The following is a 13,342-nucleotide window of genomic DNA, read 5'->3' as shown; positions in this document are numbered from 1 at the left end:
TTATATTAGGACATAATAATAAGTGCGTTTCCAGTATTCAAAAGGCACATAGGTGACCTGTCTAATATAACAAATACGATTCTATTATAAAAAGGCGTTTCTACGAACGTACAAGACGTCAGTGAAACCATACAATAGTACCGCGGCTTTAGCGGTAAGCTGTTCTCTTGGCAGATTGATCTATAAACAGGAAAGAAGTGAATACACTGCTAAACGAATGGAAGGACGGCGCGCAATGCTAACTTCCTGATACTAAATGCAAAGTAGTTAATGTAAAATGCTACATGTCAAATGCTTAGTTTCAAATATCGCGTATATCAAATGGTAGCTTTCAAATGTAGCAGTTAGTTTCAAATTGTGAACAATAAAAATCAAATGTTTATTGTTAAGTGCTTATTTCTACATAAAAGGCAATAATATATCAGTAGGTGAAATCATTATAAACAAATGCTGGTCTTTATTAATTGTTTCTCCATTTAGGATAAGATGTAATATGTAAGTAAACGTCAAATCTGACCGGTACATTTCTCTTTTGCAAATAATTGAAAGTTATTTTCCTTAGTTTTAGGGGATACAGATCCTTAACTCATAAAGATAAAGAAATTGAAAATAAGCATATACATTTGTAACACATAAAAGATTCGACATTTTGCATCGTCATTTAGCATTAGGTATATTGTATTCTATGGAAGGCCGTTGCGCCATACTAAATGGCGGTTCCTCTCGAAGAAAATTTCTTTGGAGGATAGAGCAAGATACTGAACACGCTCATAGTCCAGAAGCTTCCCTGGTTCATCAGCATTCCAGGTGTATAGCACCTATACACGGTACTCTTATTCAGATTTCTGTAATACTTATTTATAGGAGCGTGAAGCTCGCACTTATTGCCCATGCTTTTGTAGGCAGACAGTGTTGCCACTAGACCACTGCATTCAACCTTTGAATCTCTTAAAGTGTAAGGATTATTACATCTAATACTGTAAAAAAATTATCAATGGAAGATAAATAAAGCAGACACAAGAAATAAAACAATGCAAAATAAGTAACTTCAAACGTGTTGTTTCACTTTATATAAGATTTGTTTACACATAAAAGGATCTCAGTAAATATTTAACGATCGGTTGCAGTTGCCGGGTTGTACGGTTTCCTGGAAATAAATACAGAATGTATAACAATGTTTTATTTGATATTTATTTATTGACTCTTATGCTTATGGGCCTAATTATATATTAGCCTTAAATTGACATTTACCCAGAATGCATATGGAAAACATGTATATTCGGACAATACGTATAGAGTTAGTCATTCAGTGTATATATATTTCAACGGGGCTGTCAACTTCACAGTCCTCCTCCCCGCATTGTTCTTATTGAATTCCTACCTTTCGGCGAAATAATGTTCGTTTAACAGAAGGGCCATTTAGAAATGTTAGACCGACTCATTCTTTATAATCTCATTAATGCTGACTTGTAGACTTGAACTGCATGTCTTATACGCTATTAGAAACATTTAAACTAATGTATGTTACTCCCGACAGACAACTTGACATTCTTGGATCCAAATGGAAGTCCCGATTTAGATAAATATTTCCTTTTCTTATTCACGGTATTTACATGACAAAGTTCAGAAACTGCTCTACAAATTGATACATGTTCTCTAAATGAGAACACTGTTTGAGAATTATGTGCGTTTAAATCCTGTAAAGTGTACAAAATGTCCTCACTTCTGATAGCAAAAATAACAATAGTAGAACACATTAACCCTCGCAAATTAAATAAAATACATTATTGCACTGCATTTTTGCAGTCAAACTAACTTAAAAAGAAAGTACGCGAATAAACCCATTTTCTGATTTGTGTTTCCACAAAAAGGTTGACGCTGAAACAACATGATTCCTTAGGTCTACATTTATTTAATATGGTTTTACGATAGTTGCAATATTTAGCAGTGACACTTGTACATAATATTTAATCCTGACTGAGAGAAGACAGATACGTATGAGAATAATAATTATAAATGGTTTACATTAGAATTATTAAAGGGACAAACCCACAAATTGTTGGCGAAAAGATAAATTATCTCAACAATCCATAATATGTGAGCACTTTGAAAGTGACTAGAAGTGCTCTAATATTATGGATATTTGAGAGAATTTTGAGAATGTTTTCACCCAAACTATTGCCAAGTAGCTTTAATTAAACTAAATAATCTAGACTTCTGAAGTAGATATACCTACTTTTCTTTACAAATAAAGAATAATGTGTTGTTACAATGGAATCTATTCCAAAGGAAATTCCATTGACCATCCATTGCGATACAAGAAGTGTCGTTTTGATTTTGAATATTGGCCGCCCATCTAAAAGAGTAAGTACGTTTGAATAAAGCCTTAACATAAGGCTTAGCATTAATTTAAAAATGTTCGTAATGTTGAACACACACACAAAAGTATGTCAATAGGTTTGTTTACAACATATTGTTTTGCAGAGGATATATACTTTCAGAAAATTATTTTCTAAAGAGATACCAAGAAATATAATCATTTTGTATATCAGTTTAATAGGACAACAGGTGTTTTGATTGGCATGCGTCACAAGCAAAAGTTATACCCATGGTATATTAGAAGATTCATTTTGTTCACAAAACTATATAACATAAGGAAGGTTCTTCTGAGGTTGGACAATACGATAATGATTCCGGTGGTAGATTGAACGGCACACCAACACAGATATAAGTCACATAGTCATGATAGTCAGATGGCAAGTCATTTTATGGCTTCCTTACTAACTTCTTCCGTTGGCGGCTTGCCAATTTAGCCTTTCCATATTTACCACATAATAAATATACATACATATATAACGATGTACCTTTCTACACTATTGCCTTTCATATCCAACCAGGAATTCACACTCGATTCTGTTCTTCCGCCGATCCAAAAGGAATGTTTGGAGTAGTGCAAAAAATCTAGAATGAATATACCTTTAACATTGAAAGAGTGGCAGGTGATATTCTCGTTACCAAAATAGTATTGAAACTTGTTACCAAAAGTTGCTTAGTTAAACAAGCCTTCCATATAATTCTTTTAATGCATTGCCGTCCGGGTAATTTATCCTTATTTCTGATGTAACGCAGCCATCAATTAGATTATTTTGTTTGTGGTAACACGTATTATCAAACTCTTTATGAAAGTTTTGCGAAATGATATCATAATCGTGACAATGTTAAAATATACTGAAATACTTGTGCTGTACCTCCTACTATGTTTAGGTATTGTTCAACAAACATTTCCTCTTCCATACTTTCTGGGACAAATAATTTACCATGTCTAGCAAGACAAATCGCCTGAAATTGATACGAGAAAATAATTTTGCTTTTAATTAGTTTGTACTTAAATTATCACTTTGTTATTTTGGCAGAATTATATTCTAGATAGTTCGATGACTGAACTTAAACATCGTTCCCCTGAATTTATCTAGCAATACATTACTAGGCAAAAAATTAATTTCACAGACTTAACCCCGAAAACATTTGCACACTGACTTCATTTCTCTGATATACTGAACTAAATTCAAAAATAAATTGTAATCGCTAAATACTTGATCAGTACTGTTCTGATTAGTCTTGGTAGAACATATCACATCAGTTTTGAAATATTGCCATTTTATATATCCTTTTCCTATGTGATATTTTACTCAAAACTATTATACCTTTGCGTCAATCCATGACAGTGGATACTTAAATATAATATAACAGTGGTCTTTCATAGTTGGTTGACACACGGCATCAGAGTTGGACATCAAATCTAAAAAAAATAAAAGGCACGACATATATGATGAAAATTATCATAAAGCTATCATTTTATGATAACTACCTATCATAATGGTTAAGACTATAACAATCATACATTGTCAATTCAATTAGAAAGGTAAGAAATCATTCTATTTGTTAAAAATTCAGAATCAACCACATCCAGGGAAGGGGGTAATGATTTTGTAACTGATCATTCCAATGCAACACCTTATGTCTTTTTCTGCTACTTGTTGTTTTCTAGTGCTTTTTGTCTGAATTTGTACTACGGTTGAATTTGCATAAACCCTTTCTGAATCGGTTTGTCTTTTGATATGTTGTAACATAAATCGGTTCTGAGGATCCTCGGGCTCTCAGTTTTGTTCTTCAAAGCATAAACTCGCTTATTACAATTCTGTTTTGATATTCTGCTATGGAATGAAAACTGTTGCAGGTTTCAACATTCATAAAACAGACTACGTTTTTGTAACGTGGTATTTCCAGATATTTGATATTTTTCCAGTTTTTCATCGTACAATTCCTGCAGGTCATCACAATTTCGAGAGGATACCTCTTACCAATAATCGGATGATAGAATGTGAACATTCTATAAAACAAAATTAAATTGATCAGTTAATGTAAAAAATATTCAGTTACCTGGTTTTATTGTTGTCGTTTGTATCTGGGTCGATTTTGTCGTTTGTTTCTGGGTTGGTGTTTTTGTTTGTATCTGGGTCGATTTTGTCGTTTATATCTGGGTCGATCCTGTTGTTTGTATATGGTCCGATTTTGTCGTTTGTATCTTAGCCGATGTTGCTTTCACCTTTAGAGTATCAAAATCCAGGACGCCACCTTTCCATAAGTTATACAGACGGTCTGTAAAATAAATTAAAGCTTAAGATTATATATTGCATTCTAGCTCGACTATTTGAATAATACTGTATTGTTAAAGTAATGGTATTTTAATTTTTTTTCACGTCCATACATACACTGAAAAAGGGTGGCAGTGTTTATTCGTGCGTGTGTGTGTGTGTGTGTTTGTATATGTTGTGTGTGCGTGCGTGCGTACAGGCGGGTTTTTTTGTTGAACGCGTTTTTCTATTGCATGATTTTCATTTTTGTGATCTATAAAAACCGAAACACACTGTATATTAAAGGCAATGGAACAATTTAAATTCACTTTTCTAAAGATATCTAAATAAAGATATTCACCTATGACTTGCTCACATACTCCGCTGTTACATAAACCATCCCCACAACATGCTGTACATTGACTGGTCACTGCTCTCTTTCCAACTTGTCCGCAGATAGCAGGATCGGGATTTGTAATGCACTTATCTTTCATTTTAAGACTTTCTTTGGTTAACAATTTGCATATCTGCATTCAAACAAAACTTGAATATAAATATTTTAGTCAGTTTTGACTTAGAAATCATAAGAAGTGTTTTACAACTGTAACTTCTTAGAAACCTCAATGATAAAGAGAAGGCAAATTAAGGCAGTGGACCTGCAATAACAATCGGCGATTTCCATGTGATTACGTGTCTATGCGATTTCGGCATAACAGAAAATTATTTAATTATTTTTGATATCTGCGAATGTCTCAAAATTAAATTCTGATACTTACAACATGAGTACATGTTGAGTTCTGCTTAATCCGGAACTAGAGGGCGTCGACGATAGCTTGCGTTTCCATTACCGTCCATGAATAGACTCAAACAAACAGACTGCAACATTTTCATTTATGTCTTGTAGGGCGACCTGTGGTTTTCCATGTTTAAAAGTTTATAACAACCGCAGAATGCCGAAACTGCAGACGGAAAATACGTAAAAGAACGGAAATTGTCGATTGTCAGTACGGGCCAACAACCTTAAGAATGCAGACATGAGAGAAATTTCGTGCTAAGCCATTTTTATGGAACATTGAAAATATCTTTTATTTCTACTAGTCACTATATTATCACTTGCTGTTTCGTTTCGCGTAAATTTAAACATAACGAAATATATGTTTTCCTACTTTAGTGACTTAATTATAATACATGTAATATATTCTCAGAATTTATATGAACTAATACCTGTTATCTCATTTTGAACGCCTAAAAACAAAACAAAACAAAAAGACAACATCAACAACAACAATAACAACAACAACAAACAACAAAAACAACATTAAAAAAGAAGAAAAAAGAATGCAGACATGTTTTAATAACATTTTTACATTTCGAAAACGTATATTGGGTCATCAGGATACCCTATGCACAGGTCGTAGATACCCAGGCTACCTGAGTAAATAGAAAGTAGTTCAATGACCCCATTTTGATTAATATACAAAGAATTACCACATAAGCATAAGATGAGCAATATCAAAATGCATTTAACTAATAAGTTAACATACTCGTCTTGGTAAGCATGTATATTGATGTCTGTCTTTACCATTGAAGTCGAGTCTTTCCACGCCACATGCCTGAAACACATAATCTTAAAACGTTATATTAAAAAGTTGCAAATATTCTAATAGTATGCAATTTATGTGTAACATAACATAGGCAAATGCAATCTCTTTACACGTGCCAACTTCAATGATATCTTACAGATTGCAAACTCTAACATAGTATACTTAGGTGCTTGCAGTGGCAGGTGATATTCTCGTTACCAAAATAGTATTGAAACTTGTTACCAAAAGTTGCTTAGTTAAACAAGCCTTCCATATAATTCTTTTAATGCATTGCCGTCCGGGTAATTTATCCTTATTTCGATGTATACCTGTGGCCTCGAAAGTAAAACAAAGCCTGAAAAAAATTACTTTGCTGGTTGTTGAACGTTATACATGTAGAAGTCCTTAACACTCACCAGGCTAGTCACGATTAAATTCTGCCTTTGCGACCAGTGTAGATCATGATCTGCCTGCACATCCGTGCAGTCTGGTCAAGATCTTCACTGTTCGCCATTCGGTCAGTATCCTTTTGGTAAGCACCCCTTTAAACAGTTAATGGTACTTCCAAATTGAAAGATAGACATATTCATTATAGAAATATAGCATGGTAAGGGTTAAACAATTTCAAATATTCTTCAGGCATGTCATCATACATGCAAGGTTAGTGAATTAACATAAATTCATACGAACCTCATTCGGCCGACAGGTAGTTTTTGACACACACTCTTCAGGCATGTCTACATCTCTTTGTTCTGTGTCAGCTCTGTCACTGTCACAAAGATAGCAGCTGGTAGAATTGGTGTTAGCTGTAACAGAAAACAACCTTGAGGAACTTTGTAAGTGCAATTATGAATGAACGTAATCTAATGAGCATGTCATGTGATCTTTTTGTAATAGTTTTCATCATAATTTATTTCGCAATTTCGCCATAGGTTTTTTTTGAGGCCCTTGATACGCTGGCTATATCAATATAATCTTCATTTATATACATAGCGCACAAATTGTTCGAATTTTAAAAAAGATAATAGATAAGGGTAGATTTCTCTGAGGCATAGAACACCAAAAACATAGCCTCAGAGCCATGCGTTTGCAAGGTAGGCACGCAACAAAAACAAGCTGTAACGGAAAAATATTACAGACGGGTTGCTTCAAAAATCTAACAAGTAAATATAAATTTATGCCAAATATAGACAGAGGGGAAGGGGAAAAAGTGGTAAGAGGTAAAAACGGGTTGGGGTGGGGGAGGAAGTTGAAGGGGGAAAGTAGAACAAGGATGAAAATACAAAGAGAATCACAGTAACATTGTAAGGAAAACCACAATAGCGCAGACATTCATTTAACAAAGATAAACACACAACCACATCCAACTAACTAACATAGAAAAGCAGACAAGTAAGATACAAGAACAAAGTAGGGCACCGCTTTAGGCTCACAAGCACAAAAACGAACGCACCCCTATAAACTGGTAAAAACAATTGTGTACCGCCTTAGGATTCCGGCAGCAAAAATAAAGGGAGCCACGAAAACTTACTCAAAGTAAAGGGAGAGTGGATGCAAAAAGGAGCGCAAATGCAAGGGGAAAGGAGGTGGGCGACAGGAGAAGTGAAGAGGAGGAAAACATGCTTACAATAAACAAGAAAACATAAGGTAACTTGAGGTCAGAGAGAGAGGTGGGGGGGGGGGGGGGGGCGTTAAAAGCGTTTAGGGCATGCCAACCTCGCACTTACCATATTTTCAACAAGTTAGACAACACAATATAGATAAAATTCCCGCTGAGATAGGCTCTAACATTAGCGCAAAAATGCTGGATGAATTAAGTAAAACATAAAATCAAGGTAAATCTAAAGTATAATTACACCAAATTACTCAACAACTTGTCTAAAGTCGGGGCACCAACTTTTAAGGGCACGAACAAGAAAGCTGCAAACAAAATTCAACTCCGTCCGTTGTATGTAGATTTCACGGAGTCTTACTCTTTATTTTTATCTCATAATCCAATAGGACAGCGTAGCAATTAACTGTAGTGGGGTCAATCACTAAGCATGTACCATGTGCTTCGCGACTTTTGCGTCATATTTTGATAAACATTTTTACCCATTTTACAAAAATTTGATTAAAATAAAGACTAAGCCAAATTTTCCGGTTTTTATAAACTACATCTCCATAGCTTACGATAACGGCAACCCTGTGGTAATAATTTCTTGGTGATATGAAGATTTCTGCCATTAAAATCCTCTATCTTCGAGCAAGCTCAAATATATATACAAGAAATGTCATTTTGAATCTTACAGTATGAAAATAATGTACACGTAAAGGCCAGATTAACGAAGTGCTTATTTGTTTAACAGTAGTATACCGTAGACATCTATTTCATGGTTAATTGTAAAAAAAGTCGTTCAAAAATTAGAAAAAGTGTCAGACAATTCTTCTTCTTTCGCTTTTAATCAGTTTGGTGAACATTATCAGAACTTTTTCGACCAATTGCATTTTAGCAAGTAGCTTTTTTCCTTACTTGCTGAATCTGAAAATCTACTTGCAAATTTAGACTTTCAATTAAAAATGTTAAAATATTGTTTGTAGGATTTTCCTTGGTGTACAATTTTGTGCGTTTTAGCTCAAAATGACCCTCAAAATAATTCAAACGCATCATTGATGCCGCAACTAAACTACAACAAAATTACAGCAATGCGAACTTTTGTACCAAAGGTTATAAGTAAGGACCGATTTGCGTGTAGGTACGAAGTAAAAAAGTAGACTGCGTTCTAGATTTAATTATCGGATAGACCTCTACACCTCTTTATTCGGTAAACCATTCAACAAAAAATGCTAACCAAGCAAAAATGACGTGTTTTCTGTCATCTATACGCGAGGAAATCCCTGTCACTGTCTCGACCTAAAACAAAACCGATTTCTGCAAACATTAACAAAAACTGTGGCAATTTTTACTAATATCTGTACTCGAAAAAACAAAATTGTGTGACGTTTTTATCTACTCGCATTCCGTGAAATCTACTCGAATCTAGCGGGTAAGCGAGTGCAAAATATGAGCGCTGATTATGTTATTGCGATATGAATTGGCATTTTACGAAAAAAAAAAAGATATCATTAAAGAGTAAATCTCTGTTTGAGATATATTTCAATAATAAGTACGAATGCATGTGTTACCGTCATTAGCATATCAGTGCATTCGATTATGTTTAATTTGTAAAACTTCAAATAGTATAATAAAAACACTTTCAAAATGAATATACAAGTGCATACAAGAAATGACTGTGGCTCGTTGCGAATAACATTCTGTCCGCTAGAAATAATGTGATAATATAAATGGGATGTACTATTTCTTAATATTCAAGTCCTTGTCTGTCATGCGTAGGTGAAGTTAGCCTAAGAGAATTAGGTATACGCATATCATTTTGATGAGAAATGATTTATTTTTCCTGATATTGAACATCGACAATTATCGTTCATTTAACAATAAGCATATTGTTTTGTTATTCAACCCTTTATTCTGAAAACATCTTTACAGTCTGAGACTCTATCACGTTTCTTGCATGATGTGATAGAAAGCTAGTTTACTGCGTTATTTAATCAGATAATTTTGTACTTACAACTTTTGAGCGGCATCCTCCAGTGTATACAACGTTCGATTGATCTGTGATTAATTCATCCATAAAGCATATCTGCAATACATTCAAGAATTTACGTTAAGTTACGGACGGTTCTGTCAGTCTCACAGAAGAATTCAGTAGAAGCAGCATTGTATTTTGTTCTAACCAAGCAAATTCATGACCATAAATGTGTATGTTTATAAAAGCCTCAATTATCCTAAAAGGGGCCTCCATGGTCGAGTGAATAGGTCGCTGACTTCAACTCACTTGCCCCTCGCATATGTGGGTTCGAGCCTCATTCAGGGCGTTTAATTCTTCAGCTGGCTTACGGAAGGTCGGTGAATCTACCCAGGTGCCCGCTCGTGATTAAATGCTACATGGAGGGACACCTGGGGTCCTCCTCCACTTTCAAAGCTGAAAACTCGCCCTATGACCTATACTTGTGTCGGTGCGACGTTAAACTCAACAAAATCAATTATCCTAAGCCCCAGATCTTCCGTTAGCCAGCTGGATGGCTTCTAGCAACATTTTATTTTATTATACTTTTGAGATATTTACTGCAATGTAATGGTTTTAATGGCATTTTCTCTGGTACAGAATACGGAAATATTCTGGGGCCGTATTCATAAAGCATCTTAAGTATAAGTTTTGTCTTAAGTTTAAGATTTAATTTAAGTTTGTGGTGATTTCAAGTTAAGTCTAAGTAAAAACTTAAGTTATAGTCATTAAACAGCTAAAACTTAAGATACGTAAGAAATGACTAAAGTCAGAAAATAAAATAGCGTGGTGAGTACGATTAAAGTGTTGTTTTGAGATAAAAGCACTTTAAACATAAGTGTGTAAGTTGTATCAGTCTGAAAGTAATGTTGTTTTCTTAATGTTTTCATCCACAGTAAAAAACAAGAATTACTTATTAAGTTGTTTTATGAATAACAAATATACTTTAGTAAAATAAATTTTTAACCTAAGTAATATTTAAGTAAATAATCAATGTCTTATACTTATACATAAGATGCTTTATGAATACGGCCCCAGCTGTAACAATATATCCATTTATTTTATAATTGCCTTGTAGAAACACAGCGCGAGCAAAATGTCATCCACTACTGACGGCAAAAACTCGCAAATTATTGCATGTTCGCACGCATTTAGTGTATAATATATATGATATACTGACGGAAGGTTAGGGTTAGTATCACCATAGTTACAAAATTTATACATTTAAAGTTGTTTTAGTTCAAATTGCTTGAACTCGGTATATACCGTAGTTTGTAATTTATTCTGGCGCTCCAAGTCACAGTCAATTGAAAATTTAGTGATGGCTGTTAAATTTCGCTGGTACGAATTATAAAATATAAATAATCAAAACTACATTTCAAAAATGTACTTATATAATAAATAAATACAAATACGTAGCCATAAAAGTATAAGAGGTGTTCAAATTATAGAAATTATTTGAAATCTAAATTATAGATAAACACTTTGAAATCTAAATCTCTTAGAGGCATGCACGAAATTTTCGCAGTTTATGCATTGCACCTACGCTACAATACATTATCTTAGACATGCACTAAGATTCGAACAATTGTACACTTGAAAAGAATTCACAAATTAGAAAGCACAGTGCTTGCGCTGTTAAAGTCTATTTTCTCAAATAAATATGTGAAAAAGGTAATAAAAGAGCTCGACTTTGCCAGTTATAGTTAAGCAAAACAACAATTTGGGTTATAGTATTATACATTTAGTATTGATAGAGTCTAGGAAACGTCCTTAAAACTGACCTACTGCGGTATCACATATGGTTATAAAGTACATTGCTTGTATGATCTCCAGGTCAACCTACTGATAATAATACTAGGTGTCTACGTAAGACGCTACTCTTCAGGCTTCAAAACGTGCATTTTTCTAAAATCTGAAAGCAAAGCTACGGAAAATGCTTAGTTTGTCTACTTATCAAAACATTGATCAGTAAATTAAGGATAAGCTCCTCCAGGCTATATAGGAATCTGATTTGAAAAATAAAAAAACAAAAAACAACTTTATCATTTTTGATTAGGCTTTGTTCTACTAAGGTATAACCTATGGACATGAAAGAATTTTTAAAAACCTTTTGCAACAAGTTTTGGACAAACTTTTGCACAGAGTTCAATAGTTTTCGGTCAAGATAGCACATCTAATTGACATGCAATATACCTTAAACATTAAATTTTCTTTACTCCTAAATATTATTATAACGATTATAATTGAACTTATATGTATATTTGTTAAGTGATCAAGGAGAAGTTTTTATTTGTGCTGTCATTTTTGTTTATGTATTATAGAGATGCTCGTCTTCTGACAAGCGTATACAGTTACTTGTACATGAACCCTGATTTCCACGTTAAGTGCTAATATGTATTGGTGGCTTGCTTCTTTTCTGTTGGCTTTTGTTCTTTTTTTTCATATTGAAATGCAACAGTATTCTATAAATCTCATGTTTCCAAAATAAACATCATGACGTCATAATGTTGGGTGTGACGTAGTAAAGCGGGAAAAAAGGTTGTTAATACTATTGAAAAGGCAAAAATAGAAAGAAATGTCTATCTTATAGGTCATAATATCGTTCACTCGGTTTCATTTTCACGCATGACTAGGTAACTTGCGAACATTTATCAGTAATTCTAATATGCTTGTTGAAACACTCTTACGCTAGAATGACGTCACGTTAACGTGCGGTGGCGTCATCAAAGTTTTTATTGCGACCAAGAAAGAGCGCTACTATATTTTATCTACTGTTTTAGATTAAGGGAATATTAGAATCGAAAACCATAGTTAACACTATTTATGCACTCTGGCGGTAATACGTCGTACAAATGATTTTACTCGGGCTGCGCCCTCGTGAATTATCGTGCATAAATTATAAGTGTTAAAACACTCTTTTGCTATAAATTATTTCTTAAATCAAATGAATATCTTCTAGATATATTTGACATCACAAACATCGGTTATAGCTGTTAACAGCTATCATTTATGACTGAACAAGTAACTGTAGATAAAATACCCACCTCATCGTCGGCACATTTCACCGATCCTGAGCAACTATCAAGACTTGGGACTCTGTCGCATTTCTTGCATGTCAGGAATGTTGCCTGTCCACTTGCTTAAAGAGTTAACAAAAGCACCTGTATTACAAGTGAAAAGATTTATCATTCTAAAGTCAAAAATTTGATATAAATCAATTGCGGGGAAAGTATACATTTGTCTGAGCACGCTTCAGAGATAAATATTATGTTTATTTTAGGGTCTCGTGTTTCTATATCTTTGACTTTTGGTACAGATAGATTATTGGATAGTAGAGTAAAAATCAAACAATATTGAAAACAATAAAAAGGAAAAATATATTCCAGTTTCATTCACAAGTTTTTATATTTGGGAAATAGCCACTTGGAAATAATACGTTGACAACAATGTTTTTTAGATATTACAATAAGATTTGCGAGAAGAACCATTGGAAGTATAGAAATAATTGCAGACACGG

General features: G+C 33.8%; 1 long non-coding RNA gene across 2 annotated transcripts; it reads right to left on the bottom strand.

Annotated features, from left to right (window-relative positions):
• Positions 1–2,221: 2,221 nt before the first annotated feature.
• On the bottom strand, positions 2,222–13,079 carry LOC128548844 (uncharacterized). Of its 2 annotated transcripts, none has more exons than XR_008367249.1 (10): positions 12,870–13,079; positions 9,826–9,897; positions 6,908–7,023; positions 5,411–6,247; positions 4,996–5,161; positions 4,441–4,659; positions 3,705–3,799; positions 3,249–3,339; positions 2,865–2,961; positions 2,222–2,356 (listed from the first exon to the last, which is right to left on the bottom strand). It is a non-coding gene; the product is annotated as an uncharacterized LOC128548844 (long non-coding RNA). The 2 variants fall into 2 exon arrangements; XR_008367250.1 differs by having other exon boundaries at positions 6,179–6,247; positions 12,870–13,076.
• Positions 13,080–13,342: the final 263 nt, after the last annotated feature.

This window comes from Mercenaria mercenaria, chromosome 15 (genome assembly GCF_021730395.1).
Source record: "Mercenaria mercenaria strain notata chromosome 15, MADL_Memer_1, whole genome shotgun sequence".
In the NCBI taxonomy this organism is placed as follows: Eukaryota; Metazoa; Mollusca; class Bivalvia; order Venerida; family Veneridae; genus Mercenaria; species Mercenaria mercenaria.
Note: the sequence above shows the minus strand (reverse complement) of the source record. Positions and strands in the feature narration are given on the sequence as shown.